The sequence below is a fragment of the Ruditapes philippinarum genome, unplaced genomic scaffold (genome assembly GCF_026571515.1).
Source record: "Ruditapes philippinarum isolate M1 unplaced genomic scaffold, ASM2657151v2 ctg18217_1_1_1_1, whole genome shotgun sequence".
Taxonomy (NCBI): domain Eukaryota; kingdom Metazoa; phylum Mollusca; class Bivalvia; order Venerida; family Veneridae; genus Ruditapes; species Ruditapes philippinarum.
In genome coordinates this window covers 761-17,258 of record NW_026862399.1, presented here as the reverse complement: position 1 = coordinate 17,258, position 16,498 = coordinate 761, and the positions used below count along the sequence as shown (strand labels likewise).

Genomic DNA, 16,498 nt, shown 5'->3' with positions numbered 1-16,498 from the left:
TTTATAGGTGAAAAGTATACCTGTTTTCCATGAAATGTTCCATTGACCTCCCAAGTGCTCTGCTTCTCGAAACATACTATTTCCGGCATATTCTTCATCCTGGCAAAATGATGTAGTGTCGACATTCCGGACGGTCCAGCACCAATAACACAAATTCTTTTTCCCGACATTTTTGATAAAAATGGCAACAGTTAAACTAGTTTAAACAACGTCTCACGGTTACAGCTTATCACGATGTTTGTTAACGCTCTATGTAAGACAGTTTTTGTATCTGAGTAATGAAGATTTTAGTTCGCATAGATTAGCAAACTTGTATGGCTGACTGCGTAACTCAAGCTTCAAATCAAAACAAACTTTAAACGCATGTCATTTGCATAAGAGTTAACATGAACACTGTAAACTTATTGGCGACGCCGGTGAGCGGCGTCGTCTATTATGGAACGCTTTTTATTTTTGCCTATGGAAGGAGCTGTTATTATTAGCAGTTAATTTCATATTGTGTAAATTAGTTTTATTTTGATTCGTAAAAATCAAGTAAACAAATGTGTTGTTATATTTGTATTTAATAACTTTATGTAAAAAGCATGTGCATTGTGATATTATTTTTCACGAAATTGCGGGTTAAGTTTAACAGCTTGTCCCTTAGTTTTAATGACAATACTAAAACCCGGATTTCGAATATCGTTGTGGTCTAGATTGAGGCCGTATCATTTATACATTTTCAAAATTTTCCTACAAGAAGAAAGTTCACCTGCAATTGAGTATAAGGATAGGTAATGAAACTGTTGTAAACGATTATCCTATTGATTTTATCCTTATTACATTTATCTGTTGCGCAGAATGGTTGTTTTTTACAAAGTGTACCAGTATCCGGATGTTGAAAGCTATCCGATTTTCTGCAATTACTGCTGACACATGGCCATCTATTTTTTTTATGAATACTTTACCATTAATTTGCATGGCTTGATAAAATTGAACCTGCAACATTTCATAATTTTGCTGTTTATCGTGTTCTTTTGGGTTTCAGGTTTTCTTTATTTTAAGGGGAAGTAACTTTTGTTTACTAAATTATTTGTTCTTTTCTGTCTATCTTAGGTATTACTTATAATACTATTTTTGTTGTATATATTCACCAGTTGTAAGGTCATCAAAGCATGTTAATGTTAATGTTAGGATTTCATATTTATTTAATATAAACTGGGAATTATTTAATGTTATGTGCATGTACATGTATATCTTAGACAGTAGTATATTGATATGTTGAGACTTATAATTTTTCTGCATTTAAAGAGATACAGTTATGTCATTATTATTAAAGGATGAGACTTTCATTTAAAGTTATAAATGATAAAACATGTATTGATTGAAAATGTCCTTAAACTTGGATCAAGCAATATAATTAATAAAGTCTCAAAAAAATCATATTCTGAATAGTTATTCTATTTTTTTCTAACATGTGCATAGTTTGAAAAGGACAGCTTCTGTCTTATCTATTTGTAATGAAGAGACACCGGTCTCAACCTCCAGGTCTCCTGAGTCAACGCGACAACAGACTGTACATAGAGTAGATTGTTTACTTGCCCTTGAATAAATTTGTGCACTAAATTTATAGTGGGTGATTTGTGCCACATGAAAACCAACATAGTACAAAAAGTAACTGGGCGCCAGATGAAAACATGAAAATACAATCTACCACAAAGTGGTTTGTTTGTTGCATTTTCATGTTTTTGCCCGGTGCCCTTGATGCAAAATACAAATCAGCCTTCATAAAATTTTTCTTATGTTGGTCACAGGTTAATGAGTTCTGGTCAAGCTCAAAGTTTTTCTCATCCTATGACTGCATATAAGCATGAGTTCAATTTTCCTATGCTCTGTAACATAAGAAATTCACGAACACAAATCGATATAGTGGGGAAATATGTTGTGGTTTAGAACTGTTTCATTATTAAAGAGAAAATGTGTAGCAGGACGGATAGCTCAGTTGGTCTTCTGAAAGTCATGGGTTTGAGTCATGGTCAGGCAGTTTCAGTCAGGGTTTAGAAGTGGTTTTTCAATTGACACATGTTTGATTCATTTAACAGATTGCATTATTTGAAATGGAAAAAGGCAGTATTGCATGATACTTTTAGATCTACAAAGGGCATTTGATACAGTTGAACACACTATCCTGCACATGAAGAAGTTGTTTTTCTTCTTCTTCATGAAACTTCAAGCATCTGCCATATATATGACATTCTTACATGGTTTAAGTCTTATCTCTGATAGTAGCTGGTTGATGTGGCTGGTACTTATTCTACTACTGCTCTGAGTACCTATGCTGTCCCCCTGATGTTCATTTTAGGTCCTCTTTTATGTCTAATATATGTCAATTACATGTCTTCAACCCTAAGCAATAAGCTTTTATTATAATGCACAGGCACGAGTATCAGACCTTGGATGAAAAAATATGGCCAGATTGATAAAAAACCTGTGTTCATCTTAAAAGTGTCAACAACCAAAATAAAATGTAAATAATGACCCCCTTTAAAAATATACTTCAAGTTGAAAGTATATTTTTTAAAGGGGATCATTATTTACATTTTTTTGTTTTGGTTTTTATAAACACAGTTTTTTTTTATCAATCTGGTCATCTGGTCATATTTTTTCTTCCCAGGTCCGATACTCGTGCCTGTGATTATATGCTGATGACTCAGGAATCCTTGTGTCTCATAAATTAAATCTGAAGAACTTCTTTCTTATAACATGAGTCTTATAAGATTGCTTAATTGACTATAAATTGCCTTTGCATCTTGGCAAGACAGAGTCTATTCTTTTTTGGTTTAAGTTTCAACTTAACCTGGCCCTAGCCTCCAGGTCACATGTAATGGTACTGCTATAAAGTACACATCTTTTGTTAAGTATTTAGGTGCAAATCTGGATCAAATTCTTTTGGCGTCGCCCTTTGATGCTTTGCATCAATGCTTTTCTTGTACACTGCTGTAACATTCAAATTTTACAACCAGCAATAACAACACAAACTACACAGAATTTAAACTAAATTAAATACAGTCTGGTTGTCTCAACTCTTCAAATATTTTTTTTTTAAAGAAGAAAAATACTTGGTTTTATTTTTAAGTAACTTTGTAGATATGTCCAGTATGTTAGATTTGTAGTAAAGTTATGTATACTGTAGTCTCTTATAACTCATCTATGAGTGGCATTTATGTACAATGTCGTAGGTTTTATATTTGTATTGTTTTAATATTGTACATGATGATGAGACTTTAATAAACTATCTTATCTATCTTATCTTATCATGAAATAATTTCTAATAAATAAAATTGGCCTTGCAATGCAGATAGATCGTCTGCTATCGCACTTTCCCGGGGGTTGGGGTTACAAACTTTATTGCCCTATTAAAATTATATTCAAATAATATATAGATGTAGATATAATATTGCATTCTAGCCAATGCTGTCTTTTATACTTATTCTACTGTCAAATACCCTACATGTTTGCATACCAAATTTGATAAAATTTAAGTCTTTAAGAACGCTTATAACGGCAGAACTGACTAATGCTAGCTCGGTATTATTGAACCCACCCGTCCATGACCCTGATTTGGCTCAGGCAAGTTAAGGAGAACGCAAAAATTAGACTTAAAAACAGAGGTACAAGATAAAATTGGTGTATGAATAACAATTTCGCTTTTCAATTGAAATCAGTGCTTTCACAAACCAGTCAACAGACAACGTTCTTTCAATCAGACGCCTGCACAGCTAATTTAAAACATCTTGACAATGGTAATGTGGTGATAAACATTCCCAGTTGAAGACATTTAAATATGGAAAATTCCTAAATTAGTTTTGTTTGATAAACAGCGATTTTAGGGCCAATTTGGACAAAAAATCCGGTCCCATTTCCCTCTTTAAAAAAGTATTTCCCTTATACTTTGAAAATATTCTCCTCCAACATTTTTTGTGAGATTCTCTTATATACAAGAGTGGAACAAAGAGGGGTGTTGTAGATACAAAATTGTATTGCATTGCTCCATAGTTTATTATATATCTATTTGTACAGATTAACAAGCAATGAAATGTTTTTGTCCCTTTCTATGTTTTTTCCTAATACCTCCTCCCCAATACTTTGATCACACTCTATGGGACAAAAGTACATCAGACTATCATTTAGGTTTGTTATTGCCTGAGTATTTAGATTTCAACACCTCAGCAAAACACTCTCATTCACAGACACTTGGGGTTTTGAGCTCAAAACGCCTTTAAAATCCAAATAAAATGCATATTTGTCATTCCCAGCACATGTAATGATCATATATATATATATAAAAAAAAAACTTAATATAAGCCGTTTTGAAAAAAAATCATAAATCAACATCTATAAGTGTATTATTATATAGATGTTGAAATATGAAATTTTTTCAAAACGGCTTATATTAAGGTTTTTTTTTTTTTTTGATATATATGATCAGTACATGTGCTGGGATTGACAAATATGCATTTTATTTGGATTTTAAAGGCGTTTTGAGCTCCAAACCCCAAGTGTCTGCACTCATTCTGAACAAGTCGAGTTCTTAGTTCTCTCATAAGCAAACTTCATATCTCGATCGAGGTGGACGTCCTAACGTGTTCACTACATTGTAGGATAGTATTGTTTGACACGTGATAAGTCATTGTCTTGTATTGCACTTTTTTCTATTATCTTTTATGAATAGACTCAAGCAAACAGAGTGTGCAATTTTCATGTAAATTAGTTATCTTTATTGCTTCCGACGGATTTCCCCTTTTAAGATTTGCATGAGATGTCCGGCATATTTTTTAATTGAGTTTACAGTATTAAAGCTAATGTCCCAAACAAAACGGGTCATACGTATTTGTTTACAGTTATCAAGATATGCATAGAGGTGAAAATTGCAGTCAGTGACCTATCGGTTGTGGCACAGATATAAACAACCCCTATTATCACACCCGTTAACATGTATCGAGTAGGACAGCTTGCTGCAGGTAGAACTTACTTTATAAATGGATTACCGAGATGGTCTTTTTCTTCGTCTTTTAATGGACATAATTTTCTATGATATATTGTGCATATACTGTGGTATATGTGTATCAATAATAATTGTTGTATAAACATACCAAGAGCACAACTTTTCAACCCGCAACCAACGGATTTTTATTTTACTTGCTCCATTTACGACTTTTTTTGAAATTTAATTATTCCACATTTAAGTGAATTTTAATATTATTATAATTAGTTTTTCAAACTTTAAAAGAATAGAATAATTATGTGAAATATGTACTGCAAATATTTGTTCACATTATATATAATCATTAAAATATATGCATTCATTTCTTATTGAAACATTTGACTTAGACTTTATCGAAAATAAATGTCTAATTACCTCCCTCTATTAACATGAATATGTAAATTCGGTAATATCTTTACAAATAATGCTTTTTGGAACTTACAAATTTGATAAATCTTCATTTGAGCATTATACAACTACAACTACAAATATTTTATTGCATTAAAACAACATGTTCCATAGCAATACAATTTTTTTATACAAAGACATGGTTTACAGAAGAGCACAATAATATAATATATGTATCTGCATTAAAGATGACTAGTTATTTCGCAAGTTTGCATAGTATATATATTTTGCTAAATTATTAATTATTGCTTTTGATTTTGCACATATGAGATTAACAAATTTCTGTGTAGTTGGCCACGTATAATAATATCTCTTTATATATTTTGATCTTAAGTCCTGGAATTTAGAACATATTAATACAAAATGATACTCATTTTCTATAAGACCGGCATTACAATTACTACACAATCTTTCATTTCTTGGTATATTTCTATGCCGTCCACGTTCAATAGCCAAATTATGAGAAGATGAACGAAATTTGGATAAAGCTACCCTAAATTTCGGTTCAACGATAAAATCCAAATAGTTTTCAAATTCGAATGAATGTTTAAATAAACAATATGTATCTAATTTAGACGAGTTATTAATTGAGGAATACCAGCTTTGATAGAATATGTCTAAAATTCGTTGTTTAATAATACTAAAATCGATATCTATAGTAAACTGATTTTCCCACAATATAAAACAAGCCAGTCTGCTTCTAAAATAGTCTTAACAGTATATGCCCAGTTTTTACCACTATAAGTTTACACCATTGTCGGCATCTGTTTTTAACATAATAAAAATTTTATACAATATAGTTCTTTCGTTAAGTTTAAGAAGTTTTTAACCAGTATTTGATCAATATTAGTTTTTCTATGAATGGACATTGGTGTACGACCAAGTTCACCATATAACACATCTACATTGGTTGATTGTTTTACACATAAACAATCTTCTACAAAACTTTGTATGTATAATTTCTATGTTCGGACCAGCATGATGCCCCCACACTTCTGCAGCATAATTTAATGTTGGTAAAACAGTACTATCAAATAAACTTATCATTTGGGAAACTGGAAGTTCCAACTGGTTACATACAATAAATAAATTATGTAGTGATCGAATATGACGCATGTTGCGCAATATATTTTTGAGTTCTGTTCCAGTTTCGATTTTTAAAAAGATACACACCTAAATATTTAAAAGATTCTACAATTTCAATTCTTGTGTTATACAAAAAGAAATCATAAGATGTATGTTTACCATTTTCAAAAATCATTACTTTTGTTTTAGACACATTTAATTTCAGATTCCACATATTGCAATAATGTTCTATATCATTCAAGATAGATTGTAATGAATTTGGATCATGTGTGAAAACTACAGCGTCGTCTGCAAATAACAACAAAAATACCTGTATATCATCAATGTTAACAATACCAGGAATGTTCCTATTTATATTATTTAATATATCATTGAGAAAAAATAAACACAATATGCTACTTGCTGGATCTCCCTGTTTCACTCCAATCTTAGAATTAATTAGATCAGAATGCATGTTTTTATATTTTACAAAAGATTTAACAATACCATACATTGACTTGATTGCAGTAACAAATTTTGTACTTATATTTTCATTCAGTAACTTTCTCCATAATAAAACCCTATCAATACGGTCAAACATTTTCTCCCAATCTAGAAATGCTACATAGAGTTTCTTCTTATTCGACAAAGTCTTTGTTATTACGGCATGTAGAACAAAAATACAGTCAATAGTTGACTTATTCCTTTGAAAACCATATTGATTATCAATAAATTTTTCATGTTTATCAGCCCATTTAATAAGTCTATCAACTAATAATTTTGAGTATATTTTGGACAAAATATTATTTAGGGTAATTCCGCGAAAGTTTTTGCTTCATGAGCCCCACCTTTAAAAATTGGTACTATAATACCTTCTCCCCAGCATTCAGGAAATACGCCATCATTAAATATTTTATTATAAAAGCGTGTGAGAAATGGACAAATTATATCAATTGAATTTTTAAATACTTCTGCAATGAGATGGTCAGTACCTGGGCATTTAGAATTGTTTTGCGAAAATATTGCATTTTTATCTCCATCGATGTAAATTCAACATCTAAATCATTATCATATACGTAATCATTATGTACATCATTATTTTCATGATCATACAGTGGTGTAGAACCGTACAAACTATTAAAATGTATATACATATCATCAATACTTATGTTACTATTTTCTATAGTAGGTTGCCTGTATTGTGTTCTTACATTTCTCCAAAAAGACTTTGGGTTACATTTTGCTAATTTTGACACTCGTTTCCCCTCTGTCTTTTTGAATAAACGTTTACATCTCAGTTTTATATTCTTATATACCTTTCTTTTATTTATGAAAATGCTTTTATTCTCGTTCGTTCTATTTCTCAAAAATACATTTCTTGCTCTATTTAATGCTTTTCTGGCCTCATAGCATTCTTTATCAAACCATTTTTTCTTAGTTATTATACTTATGATATAAAACCATTAAAAATTGAGTAACAGGAGCAGGCGTGTTTTTGATACAAGTCAATATTTACAATATAAAACGTTGCAACGGTTCAAAATTTCAGCATGATGATTATTGCAAAAAATGAGCCGCGTCACGACAAAACCAACATAATGGGTTTGCGACCAGCATGGATCCAGACCAGCCTGCGCATCCGCGCAGTCTGATCAGGATCCATGATGTTCGCTATTAGTTTCTCAACTTGATATAGGGTTTGTAAGCGAGCGAAACAATAGACAAGATTCTTTTTCCCCCTTAAATTTTTCATTTTCTCATTAGTTACTTTTTTTTTTGGTTTATTTTCTATTTTGGTTCTTTGTTGTTGTTTTTATTATTTTCTTTTATTTTGCAATTGTACATGTTTTCTAAGCCATTGAAACGTAAATTATATATATATAATGAATAGTCAGCCATTGTATTAATGAACATGTTTTGTAACTGTCTTTACATGCGCGTATATGTTTCATTTCTGGCAATAATATATGTTTAAACCAAATTTAATTTCAAAAAATGTCTGAGATAGTAGCTTTAATAAGACACTTTCTAGTTATTTTGCAATTGTACATGTTTTCTAAGCCATTGAAACGTAAATTATATATACTAGGACGAAAAAGAAACGCCGGGTACATAAAATATGCAACACATATTTTATTGCTTGGCCTAAAATAATGAAAATCGGTCAGATTTATATAATGCCCCATGTCGCCAGAGTTTGCCAGCAATTTCTTGCCAACAGTAACATACACCCATTCGATTGGCCAGCATTCAGTCCAGATTTGTCCCGAATTGAACATTTGTGGGACGAACTGGATAGGAGGGTAAGGAGACGTCCAAATGCCCCCACTAATCATGTCCAGCTCACACATGCCTTGCATGAAGAATGGAATAACATCCCCATGGCCATGATTAACACCCTGGTGAATTCCATGCATAGACGGATCAGGGCTGCCACAGCTGCGCATGGAGGACACACAAGATACTGATATGTCCGGCCATGTTTCGCAAAACAAGAAGGGTCATCGTTAAAAGGGGGTATTTTTTCACATAATCAGCATCGAAAATCGATTGAAACTTCAACAGCTGGTTCCATACAGATGACATTTCATACAAAAATGAATATAATAATCCAATAATACAATTTATCCCTTAAAACAATCATTATAGGTTACCCGGCGTTTCTTTTTCGTCCTAGTATATATATATAAAACAGTCAGCCATTATATTCAATGTACAGGTATGTTATAACCGATAAAAAGTTACAGACGCATGCTTGGACGGGTATAAATCTGATTGGTTAACCTAGGTCAATAGTCAACAAGAAGCAAAACCAAACCTCGCCACTACAAGACAAAACTACTTTAAAGTTATTCTACCTCCCAAAATATGTCAGCATTGTGGGTGCTTCCGATACAGTTATAAACAGGGGTGATACGAAAACTTAGAAACAGAAGAGCGTGTATGCTTTTTCTGTTCTAGCATTGACAATAAGTATTGTGTTTAGTTAGACTATAAATATGTATTGTCCTGTCCTTTTAGCATACATAATCCATCGTTCCTTGTTAGATCGCGTCGACAGTATTTTCATGTTTCCGATTAAAAGAACTAGATATTTTTCAAACATCATATTTGATCTATAACGATAGCATAGATACTATTTGACTACTCGTTGATTGGTTGGTATTTTCCCCCGATTTAAACATATTTTGGTCATATCTAGCCGGTCGGTACATTATAGTAATAACCAATTTCACCGACAACATATCCAGAGAACCGATTGTGCAAGAGAGCCTTTGTCTTACAAACCTGCTTACCAGCTCTTTATTTTAAGCCCAGCGAGTATATTCCGTAGCATCAGTTTGTTGTACAAAAACGATATTTGGTTACTTTTAATATTTAGAAAGACAAAAAATACTGTTAAAATCGTTCGAATAAGAGCTGAAACTGGCATAAATGTTTCATTGTAAACGTGACCAATATCAAATATTGAAAGCAATCCCCGATATTGGAAGGAAACAATACGGAAGATATGGTATATTGCCATGCATGACAACTTGAAAGAAAAACAAGATCCACCGTCTAAAACACGCTCATCTTTTTCTTATTTCTCAAGTCAAACTCGTGAGGAGATGAAGAATATCATAGTAAAGAGTATTTCTTGAAAACATCCTTTTTTGGTGAAAAATAAAATTCAGAATTCATATTTGAACACTTTGACGGTCAATGCTATTCAAGGTCAAGGTCACATTCAAATTAACCACCGATAAATGATCTTTCGCCAAAGAATGAAACAAGTTCATAAATAAATAACATAGTGATGACAAAGGTTGATGTATTATAAGCGATATCACTGAAATTATGTGTGAAGACACTGACCATATGCATAATAACGAATACTGTCGAAACGTACAATGACACTCAATCAGGATTGAAATATGAGGTTGGAAACCAGATGACAGATGAGTATTGGGTAGCATCTTACAAGACATGATGACGACAAATATCAAGTGTTTAAAGATCGTGATTTACTTCGTTAATATTCAGTCCGTGTTGGATATGATCTAACATATCAACAAAAGCAATAGCAAACGAGGGGTAATCTGACTTATAAAGGTAAATTATGTGCATACATGTAGTAGAATTATCGTAATTAATATAGATGGTGCAAATAAATTTACAGACAGGATCGCCGTACAGTGACCCTAAATGGAACATCAATAAGAGTGCCGACGCAATAATAATCAACATTAACTGCTTAAAATGTGCATTATTCTGTAAAAAAAATTACTGTAACGTAACTTGCTCTTTTCTTGATCTTTACATACTCGTCTGAAGGCAGTAAAGTTTCCTATGAAATTCTAGTGGTTGTTCAAAAATAGTTGTACGAAATTTTAGAGGTACAGATAATGCAATTACTATTTACTTGCCTTGAAGGGTGTAACAAGGGTAAATATTATCAACGAGGGCACACTGTATGTGGTGTCCACGCTTGACAGTTAAAAATTCGATGTTCTTAAGGGGAATAACTCTATATTTTTATAAATATATTTCTTTCAGAATTAAGCCCCTTGTGTCACAACTGAGCCTTGTCATGATTATCAAGCACCTTAACATCTAATTGGCTACAGTATTGATTTTGCAGAACAACGATGACTCAGCAGCGATCATAATATTTAAACATTTTCTTCGAAACCGACAAATAAATGACTGGCAAAAAATTAAAACATGTACTAATAGTTGAATTATTCTGTAACTTGTTAAACGTCTAAATTTTATACATCTGTAGTTGACAAACTATGTCTATGTGTACTAAGAATCAAGTTAGTTGTATAGATGGCAAAGTAAGATGTTTTGACATTTAAAACACATAAAAACATTGTATTACTACCATATTAATATAGTTATACATTTTTGTAAATATCAAATACAAACACAATTTTTATATTTAAATCATATTTTAATTCCTTTTTTCAAACAGCACATCCCTAATCAAACAGAATAATTATGCTATTTTCTAATTCCTCAGTCAAAAAAGAGAAAAAAATGGCTCACAATATAGCTGATGATTAAAAATAAATACAATAACTTTAAACTTTTGCCAACTTTCAAGACCAAAGAAAACCAGGGGAAATTGACATCTGATACAACTTGCCAAATTTTCTTAGTATTTCAAAACAACAAATTTATAAATTTTGACATATATTTTCTGTTCCTTTTTTTTTGCAAAACAAAACCTGATGATTTGAATATTCAAAATTGATATCATCATACATACAATGTCATTTATAATTGTTTACTAAAGAATAGAGAAGTTTTATTATATTAATGGGCTACAGCTCCAGGAATTTGCACACACTGGAACCAATTTCCACAATTACACTGCCTCTTAGTTCCATGATGAATGGTCATCCAGCACACCTCTGTCAAATCCTCCTCACCTGGTAAACAAGAAAATTAATAAATCAATATACATTTATAATTTGAAATTTCATCTTTATAACTGGAGTTATTTCAATAAACCACCTTGTTCTACTATTAAGATAAAAGACCCTGGATTTAATTAGGAACAAGAAACATGGCAATGCCATGAAACCAGGTTTTCAATTATCACCATTGTAGATAAATATGTTGTATTTGAAAAACAAATACAAGCAACAAACAATGTAACTATGTGCAATGTAAAACAATTGAATAATGTAGGAGGAATTGCGCACAGAAGAAGTGTTCACTATATATATTCTGTATAAGGAAAAATAACAAAGGGCCATAATTAGGTAAAAAATTATCCAATCACAAAACCCCGACAATATGTGCTAGGGCACTTGATGACAAAGCTTCTTTGAAAGTTTGAACAAAATCCGTTGAGAAATGTAGGAAGAGTTCAGCACAGAAGAATTTGTTCAATTCTGTATAAGGAAAAAAAACAAAGGGCCATAATAAGGTCTAATATTATCCAATCACAAAACCCTGACATTATGCGCTAGGGCACTTGATGACAAAGCTTCTGTGAAAGTTTGGTCAAAATCCATTGAGAAATGTAGGAGAAGTTGCGCACTGTAGAAATTGTTCACTATATATTCTATATAAGGAAAAAAAACAAAGGGCGATAATTAGGTCAAATATTATCTAATCGCAAAACCCCGACAATATGCACCAGGGCACTTGATGACAAAGCTTCTGTGAAAGTTTGGTCAAAATCCGTTGAGAAATGTAGGAGGACTGTTCAGCGCACAGAAGAAATTGTTCACTATATATTCTATATAATAAAAAAAAAAGGGCCATAATTAGGTCAAATATATACCAATTGCAAAACCCTGACAATATGTGTCAGGGCACTTGATGACAAAGCTTCTGAGAAAGTTTGGTCAAAATCCATTGAGAAATGTAGGAGGAGTTGCGCACAGAAGAAATTGTTCACTATATATTCTATATAAGGAAAAAAACAAAGGGCCATAATTAGGTCAAATATTATCTAATCGCAAAACCCCGACAATATGCGCCAGGGCACTTGATGACAAAGCTTCTGTGAAAGTTTGGTCAAAATCCGTTGAGAAATGTAGGAGGAGTTGCGCACAGAAGAAATTGTTCACTATATATTCTATATAATGAAAAAAAACAAAGGGCCATAATTAGGTCAAATATAAACCAATTGCAAAACCCTTACAAGATGTGTCAGGGCACTTGATGACAAAGCTTCTGAGAAAGTTTGGTCAAAATCTGTTGAGAAATGTAGGAGAAGTTGCGCACAGAAGAAATTGTTCACTATATATTCTATATAAGGAAAAAAAACAAAGGGCCATAATTAGGTCAAATATTATCTAATCGCAAAACCCCGACAATATGCGCCAGGGCACTTGATGACAAAGCTTCTGTGAAAGTTTGGTCAAAATCCGTTGAGAAATGTAGGAGGAGTTGCGCACAGAAGAAATTGTTTACGCCCGCCCGCCCGTCCGCCCGCCCGCCCGCCGACATACCTCAATCTAATAACCAGTTTTTTCCTTCGGAAAACCTGGTTAAAAATTATGTTGCATTAAAGAAAAAATTTGAAATTGAGATAAGATTTTTTTTTATTTATATCTGCTCCTGGTGAAATGTCCTGATAACTGTATTAAGGTGTTTTCCTGATGGATCTTTTTCCCAAATATAAAAGTAAGTTATTTTTAGTTTCAATTTATACTTGGATTGCGCAAAATGCCAATTTGGAAAGAGATTCATGAAATAAAGGGTTTTTAATAATCTCTTTGAAATAAGTAAACCTTAACAAGACATTTCTTTAAAATTCACAAGGGATTTCAATTCAATAAGATCCTAACTGGTTAATACACCTTAAACAAAGACATAAAAAGTTAAAAGGGATACCCTCAGTAATTATTTATGAGATATGCAACAGCTTATGCAAATCTTAGCAAATTTGTTGTATCAAGGACAAGGATGATAGTTCACTTCTCTTTAAATAATCAAGCTTAAAACATTGATCAAGAAGACATTAACTCCTTAAAGCTGCTCGACTCAAGATGAGCAAACATATTTTGATAAAATCAAATCTGAGAAAAATGTACTAAAATTTTAGGAAAAGTATAAAGATTCAAGATTCTAGTAAAAATTTACATGTTATGTGCGATTAATTATCGATTTTTCAGTATTTATTACTATATTTCTACTGCATTACTAATGCAGTAAGAGCTATTTTTGCATATTTTGACCTCTTTAAGATAATTTACATGTACATGGGTTGTAAGTGCCATTGATTATGTGTAAGTTTTATTCTATTGGTAACTTCACAATAATATACTTTATAGTTTAGATAGTTTATCTATATGGCAAATGAGTGCTTTTTAACTGTAAGAAAGCTACCAAAAATAAGATTTTTTAAATATATGATAGCTTTTATAAGGCATAATGGGCCTTTACATTGATGGCCAATATTTTTCAAACAAGATGGTAAACTTTTTTTTTTTGTATCTGTGTCAAGAACATGACAAAGTTCAATAATGTCAAGTTTTTAATGACTGTAGAAATGTTGTCAATTATTAACGCTTTTCCTAGAGCTGTCATTGATTCAAGGCAAGACATAATAACGATATATTGATATTGGATGACAAATATCAACAATACACAGATATATCGATAATTACATAAAATCACTTGTCTGTCATTCACTTTTATACCTGTTTAAATGATTTCAGTTTTCAAACATGTTCTGTTCAGTGTGTTATTTGCCCATTGCATGATTTTTATCCAGATCATTTTTTTGTTATTTCAATCATTGCTGTGAAATATTTCCACTATATAACATCCAGTGATTTTTTTTTTGCAATTTTCAAAACAACCTCTGGCTTTCTAAAGGGGAAAATATAGCCCGATAAATCAGAAAAGGGGGAAAATACCAATAACTGAGAATGGAATTTACCCAACATATTATAAATTTTTCAATTTGATTTCACTTTAACATGCATGGTACATAGCAGAGACTATCTATAGGGACAGCTTTATCTTCTAGCTGATATTAAGTAAGGTTCTGGTGAAGAATGTGCACAGGGCATTTTAGGAAAAATATTAACATTTTAGGGGAAAATATACATATTTTTGGCTAGGCCGTAGGGGAAACAGCCTTTATTCGGCTGTAAAATAAACACGAAAAAAATCACTGACAACAGATGTTAGACATGGACACCTGCTTTTGTATATGCTTTTGTTGAATTTTCCTAATTTCTAGACATTTAATAGTTAATAAGTCAAAATTATCAATTTTTTGAAATGTGTATCGATTATTGATCGACAGAAAAATATCAATGATACATTGATATTGTTTCTATCGATGACAGCTCTAGCTTTTCCTTCTTAAGGTGAAGCAGCCTGGAGGGGAGTGGTGGACTAGTGGTTAAGGTGTTTGCCTCCTAACCGAAGGATCATGTGTTCAAGCCCTACTTGGGTCAGGTTCATGTTTACTCATAAAACACCAGTACTGGTTTGTTCCAGACTCCAAAATTTGCAAAAGAACTTGTTTCATAATTGAGCTAAATAAATATGTTTGAACTAAAGCTTGATTTAGCAGTTTCTAACTTCCATTTTTTTTAACTTAATGGAAGCTCTGCATTGTTCGAAGAAATCATTTGTAAAGGGTTTTAGGAAATCATAACTTACAAACACATCCTACAAGCCTGTATCCCTCAACTGTTGGAACAAGAATAGGGTTTTCTCTAGTTCCCTGACTGTCATTGGTCTGCTTATGTACACCTACATCAAAAGGATCCTACAAAACAAATAAGGCAATGCATTACAAAATATGATAAGCTTTATCTGTCAGAATTACTAGATTTATCAAATATATATCATATTTTTTTTTCAAAATCTACTACTTCCTTACTAATATTCCTCTTGCAATGAAAATATTTCTGATGCCATAAGTTCAACTTCTATGTAAAACAAACACACCCACTGCTAAACACTACATCCATCAATGATCTGAAAGCCTGTCCGAGTAAGGTTGATATAGCAAAGAAATGTAATGTTAACAGTTAAACAACATTTTTTTATAACATCTACTAAGTCTTGTTTTTGACAATAAATCATTTTTTAAGAACATTGTCTAAATATATGTATTTTCACTTTTTCATGACAAGTAAATTAATAAATTTGATATTGTTTCAAGATGGTCAAACTAATTCAAAGAAAAACACATTGAATAACCCTTATTTCCTTACCACTGGGTTTTTTATTTTATTTATTTTTTTTTTTTTACTTTATAGATATGAGGAAAAATCAATGACCCCTGGGGCAAGGGCCAATTTTAACCCAAAGGCTTTTATTTTAAACAAACTTGGTAGACAACCACATGAAGATGCTTCATTGTCCAAATAATCTAAGCTCTAGCTCTTTAGCTTTTTTAAAAGGATGTTTTTGTTTTTCCTATATAACATATAAGGACAATTAATGACCCCCTGGGGCAAGGCCAATTTTGACCCCAAAGGCTTTTAATTATAGCAAACTTGGTAGAGACTCACATAAATATCTAAGCTC

The 16,498-nt window shown here is 31.9% G+C and overlaps 1 long non-coding RNA gene across 1 annotated transcript; it reads right to left on the bottom strand.

Annotated features, from left to right (window-relative positions):
• Positions 1–11,414: 11,414 nt before the first annotated feature.
• Positions 11,415–15,987, bottom strand: LOC132718977 (uncharacterized). The gene is made up of 2 exons (XR_009624157.1): positions 15,623–15,987; positions 11,415–11,916 (listed from the first exon to the last, which is right to left on the bottom strand). It is a non-coding gene; the product is annotated as an uncharacterized LOC132718977 (long non-coding RNA).
• Positions 15,988–16,498: the final 511 nt, after the last annotated feature.